Raw genomic sequence first — 16,122 nt, forward strand, 5'->3', positions numbered from 1 at the left:
CGATGCTACACTTCAGGTTTACTGTATCCCTCCGACTTTCATATTGACGATGAAACACTGGAATTGCATCGGAATTAAATACAAATGGCACAACGCCGACTTAAGTACAAGACGACTGGCTCTTTCTACTGACTGTTTTGAACCATTCCTGAGACACTAGTTATGGATTCCAATGCTTCACTTCAGGTTTACTGTATCCCTTGGACCTTCTTATTGACGATGAAACACAGATATTGCATCGGAATTAATTACAAAACGCACAATGCCGACTTAAGTACAAGATGACTCACTCTTATTACTGACTATGTTTTGAACCATTCCTGTGACACTAGTTATAGATTCCGATGAATCACCTCAGGTTTACTGTATCCCTTGGACCTTCTTATTGACGATGAAACACAGAATTTGCATCGGAAATAAATACAAAAGGCACAATACCGACTTAAGTACAAGAAGACTGATTCTTCTTACTGACAATGTTTTGAACCATTCGTGTTACACTAGTTATAGATTCCGATGCTTTACTTCAGGTTTACTGTATCCCTCTGACCTTCTTACTGACGATGAAACACAGAAATCGCATCGGAACTAAATACAAAAGGCACAATGCCGACTTATGTACATGTAGACTGACTCTTCCTACTGTCTATGTTTAGAAGATTCCTGTGACACTAGTTATAGATTCCGATGCTTCATATCAGGTTTACTGTATCCCTTGGATCTTCTTATTGACGATGAATCACAGATAGTGCATCGGAGTTAAATGCAATAGGCACAATGCCGACTTAAGTACAAGAAGACTGACTCTTCCTACTGTCTATGTTTTGAACCATTCCTGTGACACTAGTTATAGATTCCGATGCTTCACTTCAGGTTTACTGTATCCCGTGGACGTTCTTATTGACTATGAAACACAGAAATTGCATCGGAATTAAATAGAAAAGGCACAATGCCGACTTAAGTTCAAGCAGACTAACTCTTCTTACTGACTATGATTTGAACCACTCCTGTGACGCTAGTTACAGATTCCGATGCTTCACTTCAGGTTTACTGTATCCCTTGGACGTTCTTATTGACTATGAAACACAGAAATTGCATCGGAATTAAATAGAAAACGCACAATTCCGACTTAAGTACAAGAAGACTGACTCTTCCTACAGTCTATGTTTTGAACCAATCCTGTGACACCAGTTATAGATTCCGATGCTTCGCCTCAGGTTCGCTGTATCCCTATGACCTTCTTATTGACGATGAAACACAGAAATTGCATCGGAATTAAATAGAAAAGGCACAATGCCGTCTTAAGTACAAGAAGACTGACTCTTCTTAGTGTCTATGTTTTGAACCTTTCCTGTGACGCTTGTTACAGATTTCGATTCTTCACTTTAGGTTTACTGTATCCTTTGGACCTTCTTATTGACGATGAAACACAGAAATTGCATCGGAATTAAATACAAAATGCACAATGCCGACTTAAGTACAGGAAGACTGATTCTTCATACTGACTATGTTTTGAACCATTCCTGTGACACTAGTTAGAGATTCCGATGCTTCCCTTCAGGTTTACTGTATCCCTCTGACCTTCTTATTGACGATGAAACACAGAAAATGCATCGGAATTAAATACAGTAGGAACAATACCGACTTAAGTACAATAAGACTGACTCTTCTTACTGACTATGCTTTGAACCATTAATGTGACACTAGTTATAGATTCCGATGCTTCACTTCAGGTTTACTGTATCAATCTGACCTTCTTATTGACGATGAAACACAGAAATTGCATCGGAAATATATACAAAATGCACGATGCCGACTTAAGTACGTGTAGACTGAATCTTCCTACTGTCTATGTTTTGAACCATTCCTGTGACACTAGTTATAGATTCCGATGCTTCATTTCAGGTTTACTGTATCCCTTGGATCTTCTTATTGACGATGAAACTGAGATAGTGCATCGGAGTTAAATACAGTAGGAACAATATCGACTTAACTACAATAAGACTGACTCTTCCTACTGTCTATGTTTTGAACCATTCCTGTGACACTAGTTATAGATTCCGATGCTTCACCTCAGGTTTACTGTATCCCTCTGACCTTTTTGACGATGAAACACAGAAATTGCATCGGAATCAAATAGAAAAGGCACAATGCCGACTTAAGTACAAGAAGAATGACACTTCTTATTGTCTATTTTTTGAACCATTCCTGTGACACTAGTTGTAGATTCCAATGCTTCACTTCAGATTTACTGTATCCCTTGGCCCTTCTTATTGACGATGAAACACAGAAATTGCTTCGGATTAAGTACAAAAGGCACAATGCCGGCTTAAGTACAAGAAGACTGACTCTTCTTACTGACTGTTTTGAACCAATCCTGTGACACCAGTTATAGATTCCGATGCTTCGCCTCAGGTTCGCTGTATCCCTCTGACCTTCTTATTGACGATGAAACACAGAAATTGCATCGGAATTAAATAGAAAAGGCACAATGCCGTCTTAAGTACAAGAAGACTGACTCTCCTTAGTGTCTATGTTGTGAACCATTCCTGTGACGCTTGTTACAGATTTCGATTCTTCACTTTAGATTTACTGTATCCCTTGGACCTTCTTATTGACGATGAAACACAGAAATAGCATCGGAATTAAATACAAAAGGCACAATGCCGACTTAAGTACAGGAAGACTGATTCTTCATACTGACTATGTTTTGAACCATTCCTGTGACACTAGTTAGAGATTCCGATGCTTCACTTCAGGTTTACTGTATCCCTCTGACATTCTTATTGACGATGAAACACAGAAATCGCATCGGAATTAAATACAAAAGGCACAATGCCGACTTATGTACATGTAGACTAACTCTTCCTACTGTCTATGTTTAGAAGATTCCTGTGACACTAGTTATAGATTCCGATGCTTCATATCAGGTTTCCTGTGTCCCTTGGATCTTCTTATTGACCATGAATCACAGATAGTGCATCGGAGTTAAATACAATAGGCACAATGCCGACTTAAGTACAAGAAGACTGACTCTTCCTACTGTCTAAGTTTTGAACCATTCCAGTGACACTAGTTATAGATTCCGATGCTTCACTTCAGGTTTACTGTATCCCGTGGACGTTCTTATTGACTATGAAACACAGAAATTGCATCGGAATTAAGTAGAAAAGGCACAATGCCGACTTAAGTACAAGCAGACTGACTCTTCTTACTGACTATGATTTGAACCACTCCTGTGACGCTAGTTACAGATTCCGATGCTTCACTTCAGGTTTACTGTATCCCGTGGACGTTCTTATTGACTATGAAACACAGAAATTGCATCGGAATTAAATAGAAAATGCACAATTCCGACATAAGTACAAGAAGACTGACTCTTCCTACAGTCTATGTTTTGAACCAATCCTGTGGCACCAGTTATAGATTCCGATGCTTCGCCTCAGGTTCGCTGTATCCCTCTTACCTTCTTATTGACGATGAAACACAGAAATTGCATTGGAATTAAATAGAAAAGGCACAATGCCGTCTTAAGTACAAGAAGACTGACTCTTCTTAGTGTCTATGCTTTGAACCATTCCTGTGACGCTTGTTACAGATTTCGATTCTTCACTTTAGTTTTACTGTATCCCTTGGACCTTCTTATTGACGATGAAACACAGAAATTGCATCGGAATTAAATACAGTAGGAACAATACCGACTTAAGGACAATAAGACTAACTCTTCTTACTGACTATGCTTTGAACCATTAATGTGACACTAGTAATAGATTCCGATGCTTCACTTCAGGTTTACTGTATCCCTCTGACCTTCTTATTGACGATGAAACACAGAAATTGCATCGGAAATATACACAAAATGCACGATGCCGACTTAAGTACATGTAGACTGAATCATCCTACTGTCTATGTTTTGAACCATTCCTGTGACACTAGTTATAGATTCCGATGCTTCACTTCAGGTTTACTGTATCCCTCTGACCTTCTTATTGGCGATGAAACACAGATACTGCATCGGAATTAATTAGAAAAGGCACAATGCCGACTTAAGTTCAAGCAGACTGACTCTTCTTACTGACTGTGATTTGAACCACTCCTGTGACGCTAGTTACAGATTCCGATGCTTCACTTCAGGTTTACTGTATCCCTTGGACGTTCTTATTGACTATGAACAACAGAAATTGCATCGGAATTAAATAGAAAACGCACAATTCCGACTTAAGTACAAGAAGACTGACTCTTCTTACAGTCTATGTTTTGAACCAATCCTGTGACACCAGTTATAGATTCCGATGCTTCGCCTCAGGTTCGCTGTATCCCGCTGACCTTCTTATTGACGATGAAACACAGAAATTGCATCGGAATTAAATAGAAAAGGCACAATGCCGTCTTAAGTACAAGAAGACTGACTCTTCTTAGTGACTATGTTTTGAACCTTTCCTGTGACGCTTGTTACAGATTTCGATTCTTCACTTTAGGTTCACTGTATCCTTTGGACCTTCTTATTGACGATGAAACACAGAAATTGCATCGGAATTAAATACAAAAGGCACAATGCCGACTTAAGTACAGGAAGACTGATTCTTCATACTGACTATGTTTTGAACCATTCCTGTGACACTAGTTAGAGATTCCGATGCTTCCCTTCAGGTTTACTGTATCCCTCTGACCTACTTATTGACGATGAAACACAGAAATTGCATCGGAATTAAATACAGTAGGAACAATACCGACTTAAGTACAATAAGACTGACTCTTCTTACTGACTATGCTTTGAACAATTAATGTGACACTAGTTATAGATACCGATCCTTCACTTCAGGTTTACTGAATCCCTCTGACCTTCTTATTGACGATGAAACACAGTAATTGCATCGGAAATATATACAAAATGCACGATGCCGACTTAAGTACGTGTAGACTGAATCTTCCTACTGTCTATGTTTTGAACCATTCCTGTGACACTAGTTATAGATTCCGATGCTTCATTTCAGGTTTACTGTATCCCTTGGATCTTCTTATTGACGATGAAACTGAGATAGTGCATCGGAGTTAAATACATTAGGAACAATATCGACTTAACTACAATAAGACTGACTCTTCCTACTGTCTATGTTTTGAACCATTCCTGTGACACTAGTTATAGATTCCGATGCTTCACCTCAGGTTTACTGTATCCCTCTGACCTTTTTGACGATGAAACACAGAAATTGCATCGGAATCAAATAGAAAAGGCACAATGCCGACTTAAGTACAAGAAGAATGACTCTTCTTACTGTCTATTTTTTGAACCATTCCTGTTACACTAGTTGTAGATTCCAAAGCTTCACTTCAGATTTACTGTATCCCTTGGCCCTTCTTATTGACGACGAAACACAGAAATTGCTTCGGATTAAGTACAAAAGGCACAATGCCGGCTTAAGTACAAGAAGACTGACTCTTCTTACTGACTGTTTTGAACCAATCCTGTGACACCAGTTATAGATTCCGATGCTTCGCCTCAGGTTCGCTGTATCCCTCTGACCATCTTATTGACGATGAAACACAGAAATTGCATCGGAATTAAATACAAAAGGCACAATGCCGACATAAGTACAGGAAGACTGATTCTTCATACTGACTATGTTTTGAACCATTCCTGTGACACTAGTTAGAGATTCCGATGCTTCACTTCAGGTTTACTGTATCCCTCTGACCTTCTTATTGACGATGAAACACAGAAATCGCATCGGAATTAAATACAAAAGGCACAATGCCGACTTATGTACATGTAGACTAACTCTTCCTACTGTCTATGTTTAGAAGATTCCTGTGACACTAGTTATAGATTCCGATGCTTCATATCAGGTTTACTGTATCCCTTGGATCTTCTTATTGACGATGAAACACAGAAATTGCATCGGAATTAAATAGAAAACGCACAATTCCGACATAAGTACAAGAAGACTGACTCTTCCTACAGTCTATGTTTTGAACCAATCCTGTGACACCAGTTATAGATTCCGATGCTTCGCCTCAGGTTCGCTGTATCCCTCTGACCTACTTATTGACGATGAAACACAGAAATTGCATCGGAATTAAATAGAAAAGGCACAATGCCGTCTTAAGTACAAGAAGACTGACTCTTCTTAGTGTCTATGCTTTGAACCATTCCTGTGACGCTTGTTACAGATTTCGATTCTTCACTTTAGGTTTACTGTATCCCTTGGACCTTCTTATTGACGATGAAACACAGAAATTGCATCGGAATTAAATACAGTAGGAACAATACCGACTTAAGGACAATAAGACTAACTCTTCTTACTGACTATGCTTTGAACCATTAATGTCACACTAGTTATAGATTCCGATGCTTCACTTCAGGTTTACTGTATCCCTCTGACCTTCTTATTGACGATGAAACACAGAAATTGCATCGGAAATATACACAAAATGCACGATGCCGACTTAAGTACATGTAGACTGAATCTTCCTACTGTCTATTTTTTGAACCATTCCTGTGACACTAGTTATAGACTCCGATGCTTCATTTCAGGTTTACTGTATCCCTTGGATCTTCTTATTGACGATGAAACAGAGATAGTGCATCGGAGTTAAATACAGTAGGAACAATATCGACTTAACTACAATAAGACTGACTCTTCCTACTGTCTATGTTTTGAACCATTCCTGTGACACTAGTTATAGATTCCGATGCTTCACCTCAGGTTTACTGTATCCCTTTGACCTTTTTGACGATGAAACACAGAAATTGCATCGGAATCAAATAGAAAAGGCACAATGTCGACTTAAGTACAAGAAGAATGACTCTTCTTACTGTCTATTTTTGAACCATTCCTGTGACACTAGTTGTAGATTCCAATGCTTCACTTCAGATTTACTGTATCCCTTGGCCCTTCTTATTGACGATGAAACACAGAAATTGCTTCGGATTAAATACAAAAGGCACAATGCCGGCTTAAGTACAAGAAGACTGACTCTTCTTACAGACTGTTTTGAACCATTCCTGTGACACTAGTTATAGATTCCGATGCTTCACTTCAGGTTTACTGTATCCCTCTGACCCTCTTTTTGACGATGAATCACAGAAATTGCATCGAAATTAAATACAAAAGGCACAATGCCGACTTAAGTACAAGAAGACTGACTCTTATTACTGTCTATTTTTTGAACCATTCCTGTGACACTAGTTATAGATTCCGATGCTTCACTTCAGATTTACTGTTTCCCTTGGACCTTTGTATTGACTATGAATCACAGAAATTGCATCGGAATTAAATACAAAAGGCACAATGCCGACCTAAGTACAAGATGACTGACTCTTGTGGCTAACTATGCTATGAACCATTCCTGTCACACTAGTTAGAGATTCCGATGCTTCACTTCAGGTTTACTGTATGCCTCTGACCTTCTTATTGACGATGAAACACAGTAATTGCATAGGAATTAAATTGAAAAGGGCATAATGCCGACTGAAGTACAAGAAGTCTGACTCTTCTCACTGTCTATATTTTGTACCACTCCTGCGACACTAGTTATAGATTCCGATGCTTCACTTAAGGATTACTGTATCCCTTGGTCCTTCTTATTGACGATGAAACACAGAAATTGCATCGGAATTGAATACAAAAGGCACAATGGCGACTTAAGTACAAGAAGACTGACTCTTCTTGCTGACTATGTTTTGACCCATTCCTGTGACACTAGTTATAGATTCCGATGCTTCACTTCAGGTTTACTGTATACCTCTGACCTTGTTATTGACGATGAAACACAGAAATTGCATCGGAATTACATACCAAAGGCATAATGCCGACTTAAGATCAAGATGACTGACCTTTCTTACTGTCCATGCTTTGAACCATTCCTGTGACACTAGTTACAGATTCCGATGCTTCACTTCAGGTTTACTGTATCCCTCTGACTTTCTTGTTGACGATGAAACACAGAAATTGCATCGGAATTAAATACAAATCACACAATGGCGACTTAAGTACAAGAAGACTGACTCTTCCAACTGTCTATGTTTTGAACCATTCCTGTGATACTAGTTATAGATTCCGATGCTACACTTCCGGTGTACTGTATCCCTCTGACCTTCTTATTGACGATGAAACACAGAAATTGCATCGGAATTAAATACAAAAGTCACAATGCCGACTTAAGTACAAGAAGACAGACTCCTCTTACTGACTGTTTTGAACCATTCCTGTGACACTTGTTATAGCTCCGATGCTTCATTTCACGTTTACTGTATCCCTTGGCCGTTCTTATTGACGATGAAACACAGAAATTGCATCGGAATGAAATAGAAAAGGCACAATGCCGACTTAAGTACAAGAAGACCGACTCTTCTTACTGACTATGTGTTGAACCATTCCTGTGACGCTAGTTACAGATTCCGATGCCTCACTTCAGGTTTACTGTATCCCTCTGACCTTCTTATTGACGATGAAACACAGAAATTGCATCGGAATTAAATACAAAAGGCACAACGCCGACTTAAGTGCAAGAAGACTGGCTCTTCTTACTGACTGTTTTGAACCATTCCTGTGACACTAGTTATTGATTCCGATGCTTCACTTCAGGTTTACTGTATCCCTCTGACCTTCATATTGATGATGAAACACAGAAATTGAATCGGAATAAAATACAAATGGCACAATGCCGACTTAAGTACAAGATGCCTGACTCTTCTTACTGACTATGTTTTGAACCGTTCCTGTGACCCTAGTTAGGGATTCCGATGCTTCACTTCAGGTTTACTGTATCCCTCTGACCTTCTTATTGACGATGAAACACAGTAATTGCATCGGAATTAAATTGAAATATGGCATAATGCTGACTTATGTACAAGAAGTCTGACTCTTCTTACTGTCTATATTTTGACCCAATCCTGTGACACTAGTTATAGATTCCGATGCTTCACTTCAGGTTTACTGTATCCCTTGGACCTTGTTATTGACGATGAAATACAGAAATTGCATCGGAATTAAATAAAAAAGGCACAATGCCGACTTAAGTACAAGAAGACTGACTCTTCTTACTGACTATGCTTTGAACCATTCCTGTGCCACTAGTTAGAGATTCCGATGACTCGCTTCAGGTTTACTGTATCCCTCTGACCTTCTTATTGACGATGAAACACAGAAATTGCATCGGAAATAAATAGAAAAGGCACAATGCCGACTTAAGTACAAGAAGACTGACTCTTCCTACTGTCTATGTTTTGAACCATTCCTGTGACACTAGTTAGAGATTCCGATGCTTCACTTCAGGTTTACTGTATCCCGTGGACGTTCTTATTGACTATGAAACACAGAAATTGCATCGGAATTAAATAGAAAAGGCACAATGCCGACTTAAGTACAAGAAGACTGACTCTCCTTACTGTCTGTGTTTTGAACCATTCCTGTGACACTAGATATAGATTCCGATGCTTCACTTCAGGTTTACTGTATGCCTTGGACCTTCTTATTGACGATGAAACACAGATATTGCATCGGAATTAATTACAAAACGCACAATGCCGACTTAAGTACAAGAAGACTGACTCTTCTTACTCACTATGCTTTGAACCATTCCTGTGACACTAGTTATAGATTCCGATGCATCACCTCAGGTTTACTGTATCCCTTGGACCTTCTTATTGACGATGAAACACAGAATTTGCATCGGAATTAAATACAATAGGCACAAAACCGACCCTAGTACAAGAAGACTGACTCTTCCTACTGTCTATGTTTTGAACCATTCCTGTGACACTAGTTATAGATTCCGACGCTTCATTTCAGGTTTACTGTATCCCTCTGACCATCTTTTTGACGATGAAACACAGAAATTGCATCGGAAATAAATAGAAAATGCACAATGCCGACTTAAGTACAAGAAGACTGACTCTTCTTACTGTCTATGTTTTGAACCATTCCTGTGACACTAGTTATAGATTCCGATGCTTCACTTCAGATTTACTGTATCCCTTGGACCTTCTTATTGACGATGAAACACAGAAATTGCATCGGAATTAAATACAAAAGGCACAATTCCGACTTAAGTACAAGAAGACTGACTCTTCTTAGTGACTGTTTTGAACCATTCCTGGGACATTAGTCATAGATTCCGATGCTTCACTTCAGGTTTACTGTAACCCTTGACATTCTTATTGACGATGAATCACAGAAATTGCATCGGAATTAAATACAATGGGCACATTGCCGACTTAAGAACAAGAAGACTGACTCTTATTTTGTCTACGTTTTGAACCATTCCTGTGACACTAGTTAGAGATGCCAATGCTTCATTTCAGGTTTACTGTATCCCTCTGACCTTCTTTTTGACGATGAAACACAGAAATTGCATCGGAATTAAATACAAAAGGCACAATGCCGACTTAAGTACAGGAAGACTGACTCTTCATACTGACTATGTTTTGAACCATTCCTGTGACACTAGTTAGAGATTCCGATGCTTCCCTTCAGGTTTACTGTATCCCTCTGACCTTCTTATTGATGATGAAACACAGAAATTGCATCGGAATTGAATACAGTAGGAACAATACCGACTTAAGTACAATAAGACTGACACTTCTTACTGACTATGCTTTGAACCATTAGTGTGACACTAGTTATAGATTCCGATGCTTCACTTCAGGTTTACTGTATCCCTCTGACCTTCTTATTGACGATGAAACACAGAAATTGCATCGGAAATATGTACAAAATGCTCGATCACGACTTAAGTACATGTAGACTGAATCTTCCTACTGTCTATGTTTTGAACCATTCCTGTGACACTAGTCATAGATTCCGATGCTTCATTTCAGGTTTACTGTATCCCTTGGATCTTCTTATTGACGATGAAACACAGATAGTGCATCTGAGTTAAATACAGTAGGAACAATATCGACTTAACTACAATAAGACTGACTCTTCCTACTGTCTATGTTTTGAACCATTCCTGTGACACTAGTTATAGAATCCGATGCTTCACCTCAGGTTTACTGTATCCCTCTGACCTTTTTGACGATGAAACAGAGAAATTGCATCGGAATCAAATAGAAAAGGCACAATGCCGACTTAAGTACAAGAAATATGACTCTTCTTGCTGTCTATTTTTTGAACCATTCCTGTGACACTAGTTGTAGATTCCGATGCTTCACTTCAGATTTACTGTATCCCTTGGCCCTTCTTATTGACGATGAAACACAGAAATTGCTTCGGATTAAGTATAAAAGGCACAATGCCGGCTTAAGTACAAGAAGACTGACTCTTCTTACTGACTGTTTTGAACCATTCCTGTGACACAAGTTATAGATTCCGATGCTTCACTTCAGGTTTACTGTATTCCTCTGACCCTCTTATTGACGATGAATCACAGAAATTGCATGGAAATTAAATACAAAAGGCACAATGCCGACTTAAGTACAAGAAGACTGACTCTTCTTTCTGTCTATTTTTTGAACCATTCCTGTGACACTAGTTATAGCTTCCGATGCTTCGCTTCAGATTTACTGTTTCCCTTGGACCTTCGTATTGACTATGAAACACAGAAACTGCATCGGAAATAAATACAAAAGGCACAATGCCGACCTAAGTACAAGATGACTGACTCTTCTGACTGACTATGCCATGAACCATTCCTGTGACACTAGTTAGAGATTCCGATGTTTCACTTCAGGTTTACTGTATGCCTCTGACCTTCTTATTGACGATGAAACACAGTAATTGCATCGGAATTAAATTGAAAAGGGCATAATGCCGACTGAAGTACAAGAAGTCTGACTCTTCTTATTGTCTATATTTTGTACCATTCCTGTGACACTAGTTATAGATTCCGATGCTTCACTTCAGGATTACTGTATCCCTTGGTCCTTCTTATTGACGATGAAACACAGAAATTGCATCGGAATTAAATACAAAAGGCACAATGCCGACTTAAGTACAAGAAGACTGACTCTTCTTAGAGACTATGTTTTGACCCATTCCTGTGACACTAGTTATAGATTCCGATGCTTCACTTCAGGTTTACTGTATACCTCTGACCTTGTTATTGACGATGAAACACAGAAATTGCATCGGAATTAAATACCAAAGGCATAATGCCGACTTAAGATCAAGATGACTGACGTTTCTTACTGTGTATGCTTTGAACCATTCCTGTGACACTAGTTATAGATTCCGATGCTTCACTTCAGGTTTACTGTATCCCTCTGACCTTCTTATTGACGATAAATCACAGAAATTGCATCATAATTAAATACAAATCACACAATGGCGACTTATGTACAAGAAGACTGACTCTTCCAACTGTCTATGTTTTGAACCATTCCTGTGATACTAGTTATAGATTCCGATGCTACACTTCCGGTGTACTGTATCCCTCTGACCTTCTTATTGACGATGAAACACAGAAATTGCATCGGAATTAAATACAAAAGTCACAATGCCGACATAAGTACAAGAAGACAGACTCTTCTTACTGACTGTTTTGAACCATTCCTGTGACACTAGTTATAGCTCCGATGCTTCATTTCACGTTTACTGTATCCCTTGGCCGTTCTTATTGACGATGAAACACAGAAATTGCATCGGAATGAAATAGAAAAGGCACAATGTCGACTTAAGTACAAGAAGACTGAGTCTTCTTACTGTCTATGTTTTGAACCAATCCTGTGATGCAAGTTACAGATTCCGATGCTTCACTTCAGGTTTACTGTATCCCTCTGACCTTCTAATTGGCGATGAAACACAGATATTGCATCGGAATTAAATAGAAAAGGCACAATGCCGACTTAAATACAAGAAGACTGACTCTTCTTTCTGCCTAAGTTTTTAACCATTAATGTGACACTAGTTGTAGATTCAGATGAATCACTTCAGGGTTACTGTATCCCTTGGACCTTCTTATTGACGATGAAACACAGAAATTGCATCGGAATTAAATACAAAAGGCACAATGCCGACTTAAGTACAAGAAGACTGACTCTTCCTACTGTCTATGTTTTGAACCATTCCTGTGACACTAGTTATAGATTACGATGCTACACTTCAGGTTTACTGTATCCCTCTGACCTTCTTATTTACGATGAAACACAGAAATTGCATCGGAATTAAATACAAAAGGCACAACGCCGACTTAAGTACAAGAAGACTGGCTCTTCTTACTGACTGTTTTGAACCATTCCTGTGACACTAGTTATAGATTCCGATGCTTCACTTCAGGTTTACTGTATCCCTCTGACCCTCTTATTAACGATGAAACAAAGAAATTGTATCGGAATTAAATACAAATGGCACAATGCCGACATAAGTACAAGAAGACTGACTCTCCTTACTGGCTATGTTTTGAACCATTCCTGTGACACTAGATGTAGATTCCGATGCTTCACTTCAGGTTTACTGTATCCCTTGGACCTTCTTATTGACGATGAAACACAGATATTGCATCGGAATTAATTACAAAACGCACAATGCCGACTTAAGTACAAGAAGACTGACTCGTATTACTGACTATGTTTTGAACCATTCCTGTGACACTAGTTATAGATTCCGATGAATCACCTCAGGTTTACTGTATCCCTTGGACCTTCTTATAGACGATGAAACACAGAATTTGCATCGGAATTAAATACAAAGGGCACAATACCGACTTAAGTACAAGAAGACTGACTCTTCTTACTGACTATGTTTTGAACCATTCGTGTGACACTAGTTATAGACTCCGATGATTCACTTCAGGTTTACTGTATCCCTCTGACCTTCTTATTGACGATGAAACACAGAAATCGCATCGGAAATTAATACAAAAGGCACAATGCCGACTTATGTACATGTAGACTGACTCTTACTACCGTCTATGTTTAGAAGATTCCTGTGACACTAGTTATAGATTCCGATGCTTCATTTCAGGTTTACTGTATCCCTTGGATCTTCTTATTGACGATGAATCACAGATAGTGCATCGGAGTTAGATACAATAGGCACAATGCCGACTTAAGTACAAGAAGACTGACTCTTCCTACAGTCTATGCTTTGAACCATTCCTGTGACACCAGTTATAGATTCCGATGCTTCGCCTCAGGTTCGCTGTATCCCTCTGACCTTCTTATTGACGATGAAACACAGAAATTGCATCGGAATTAAATACAAAAGGCACAATGCCGACTTAAGTACAGGAAGACTGACTCTTCATACTGACTATGTTTTGAACCATTCCTGTGACACTAGTTAGAGATTCCGATGCTTCCCTTCAGGTTTACTGTATCCCTCTGACCTTCTTATTGAAGATGAAACACAGAAATTGCATCGGAATTAAATACAGTAGGAACAATACCGACTTAAGTACAATAAGACTGACTCTTCTTACTGACTATGCTTTGAACCATTAATGTGACACTAGTTATAGATTCAGATGCTTCACTTCAGGTTTACTGTATCCCGCTGACCTTCTTATTGACGATGAAACACAGAAATTGCATCGGAAATATATACAAAATGCACGATGCCGACTTAAGTACATGTAGACTGAATCTTCCTACTGTCTATGTTTTGAACCATTCCTGTGACACTAGTTATAGATTCCGATGCTTCATTTAAGGTTTACTGTATCCCTTGGATCTTCTTATTGACGATGAAACACATATAGTGCATCGTAGTTAAATACAGTAGGAACAATATCGACTTAACTACAATAAGACTGACTCTTCCTACTGTCTATGTTTTGAACCATTCCTGTGACACTAGTTATAGATTCCGATGCTTCACCTCAGGTTTACTGTATCCCTCTGACCTTTTTGACGATGAAACACAGAAATTGCATCGGAATTAAATACAAAAGGCACAATGCCGACTTAAGTACAGGAAGACTGACTCTTCATACTGACTATGTTTTGAACCATTCCTGTGACACTAGTTAGAGATTCCGATGCTTCCCTTCAGGTTTACTGTATCCCTCTGACCTTCTTATTGAAGATGAAACACAGATATTGCATCGGAATCAAATAGAAAAGGCACAATGCCGACTTAAGTACAAGAAGAATGACTCTTCTTACTGTCTATTTTTTGAACCATTCCTGTGACACTACTTGTAGATTCCGATGCTTCACTTCAGATTTACTGTATCCCTTGGCCCTTCTTATTGACGATGAAACACAGAAATTGCTTCGGATTAAATATAAAAGGCACAATGCCGGCTTAAGTACAAGAAGACTGACTCTTCTTACTGACTGACTTGAACCATTCCTGTGACAATAGTTATAGATTCCGATGCTTCACTTCAGGTTTATGTATCCCTCTGACCCTCTTATTGACGATGAATCACAGAAATTGCATCGAAATTAAATACAAAAGGCACAATGCCGACTTAAGTACAAGAAGACTGACTCTTCTTACTGTCTTTTTTTTGAACCATTCCTGTGACACTAGTTATAGATTCCGATGCTTCACTTCAGATTTACTGTTTCCCTTGGACCTTCATATTGACTATGAAACACAGAAATTGCATCGGAATTAAATACAAAAGGCACAATGCTGACCTAAGTACAAGATGACTGACTCTTCTGACTGACTATGCTATGAACCATTCCTGTGACACTAGTTAGAGATTCCGATGTTTCACTTCAGGTTTACTGTATGCCTCTGACCTTCTTATTGACGATGAAACACAGTAATTGCATCGGAATTAAATTGAAAAGGGCATAATGCCGACTGAAGTACAAGAAGTCTGACTCTCCTTATTGTCTATATTTTGTACCATTCCTGTGACACTAGTTATAGATTCCGATGCTTCACTTCAGGATTACTGTATCCCTTGGTCCATCTTATTGACGATGAAACACAGAAATTGCATCGGAATTAAATACAAAAGGCACAATGCCGACTTAAGTACAAGAAGACTGACTCTTCTTAGTGACTTTGTTTTGACCCATTCCTGTGACACTAGTTATAGATTCTGATGCTTCACTTCTGGTTTACTGTATACCTCTGACCTTGTTATTGACGATGAAACACATAAATTGCATCGGAATTAAATACCAAAGGCATAATGCAGACTTAAGATAAGATGACTGTTCTTTCTTACTGTGTATGATTTGAACCATTCCTGTGACACTTATTATAGATTCCG

The sequence above is a fragment of the Schistocerca americana genome, chromosome 3, assembly GCF_021461395.2.
Source record: "Schistocerca americana isolate TAMUIC-IGC-003095 chromosome 3, iqSchAmer2.1, whole genome shotgun sequence".
Classification (NCBI taxonomy): Eukaryota; Metazoa; Arthropoda; class Insecta; order Orthoptera; family Acrididae; genus Schistocerca; species Schistocerca americana.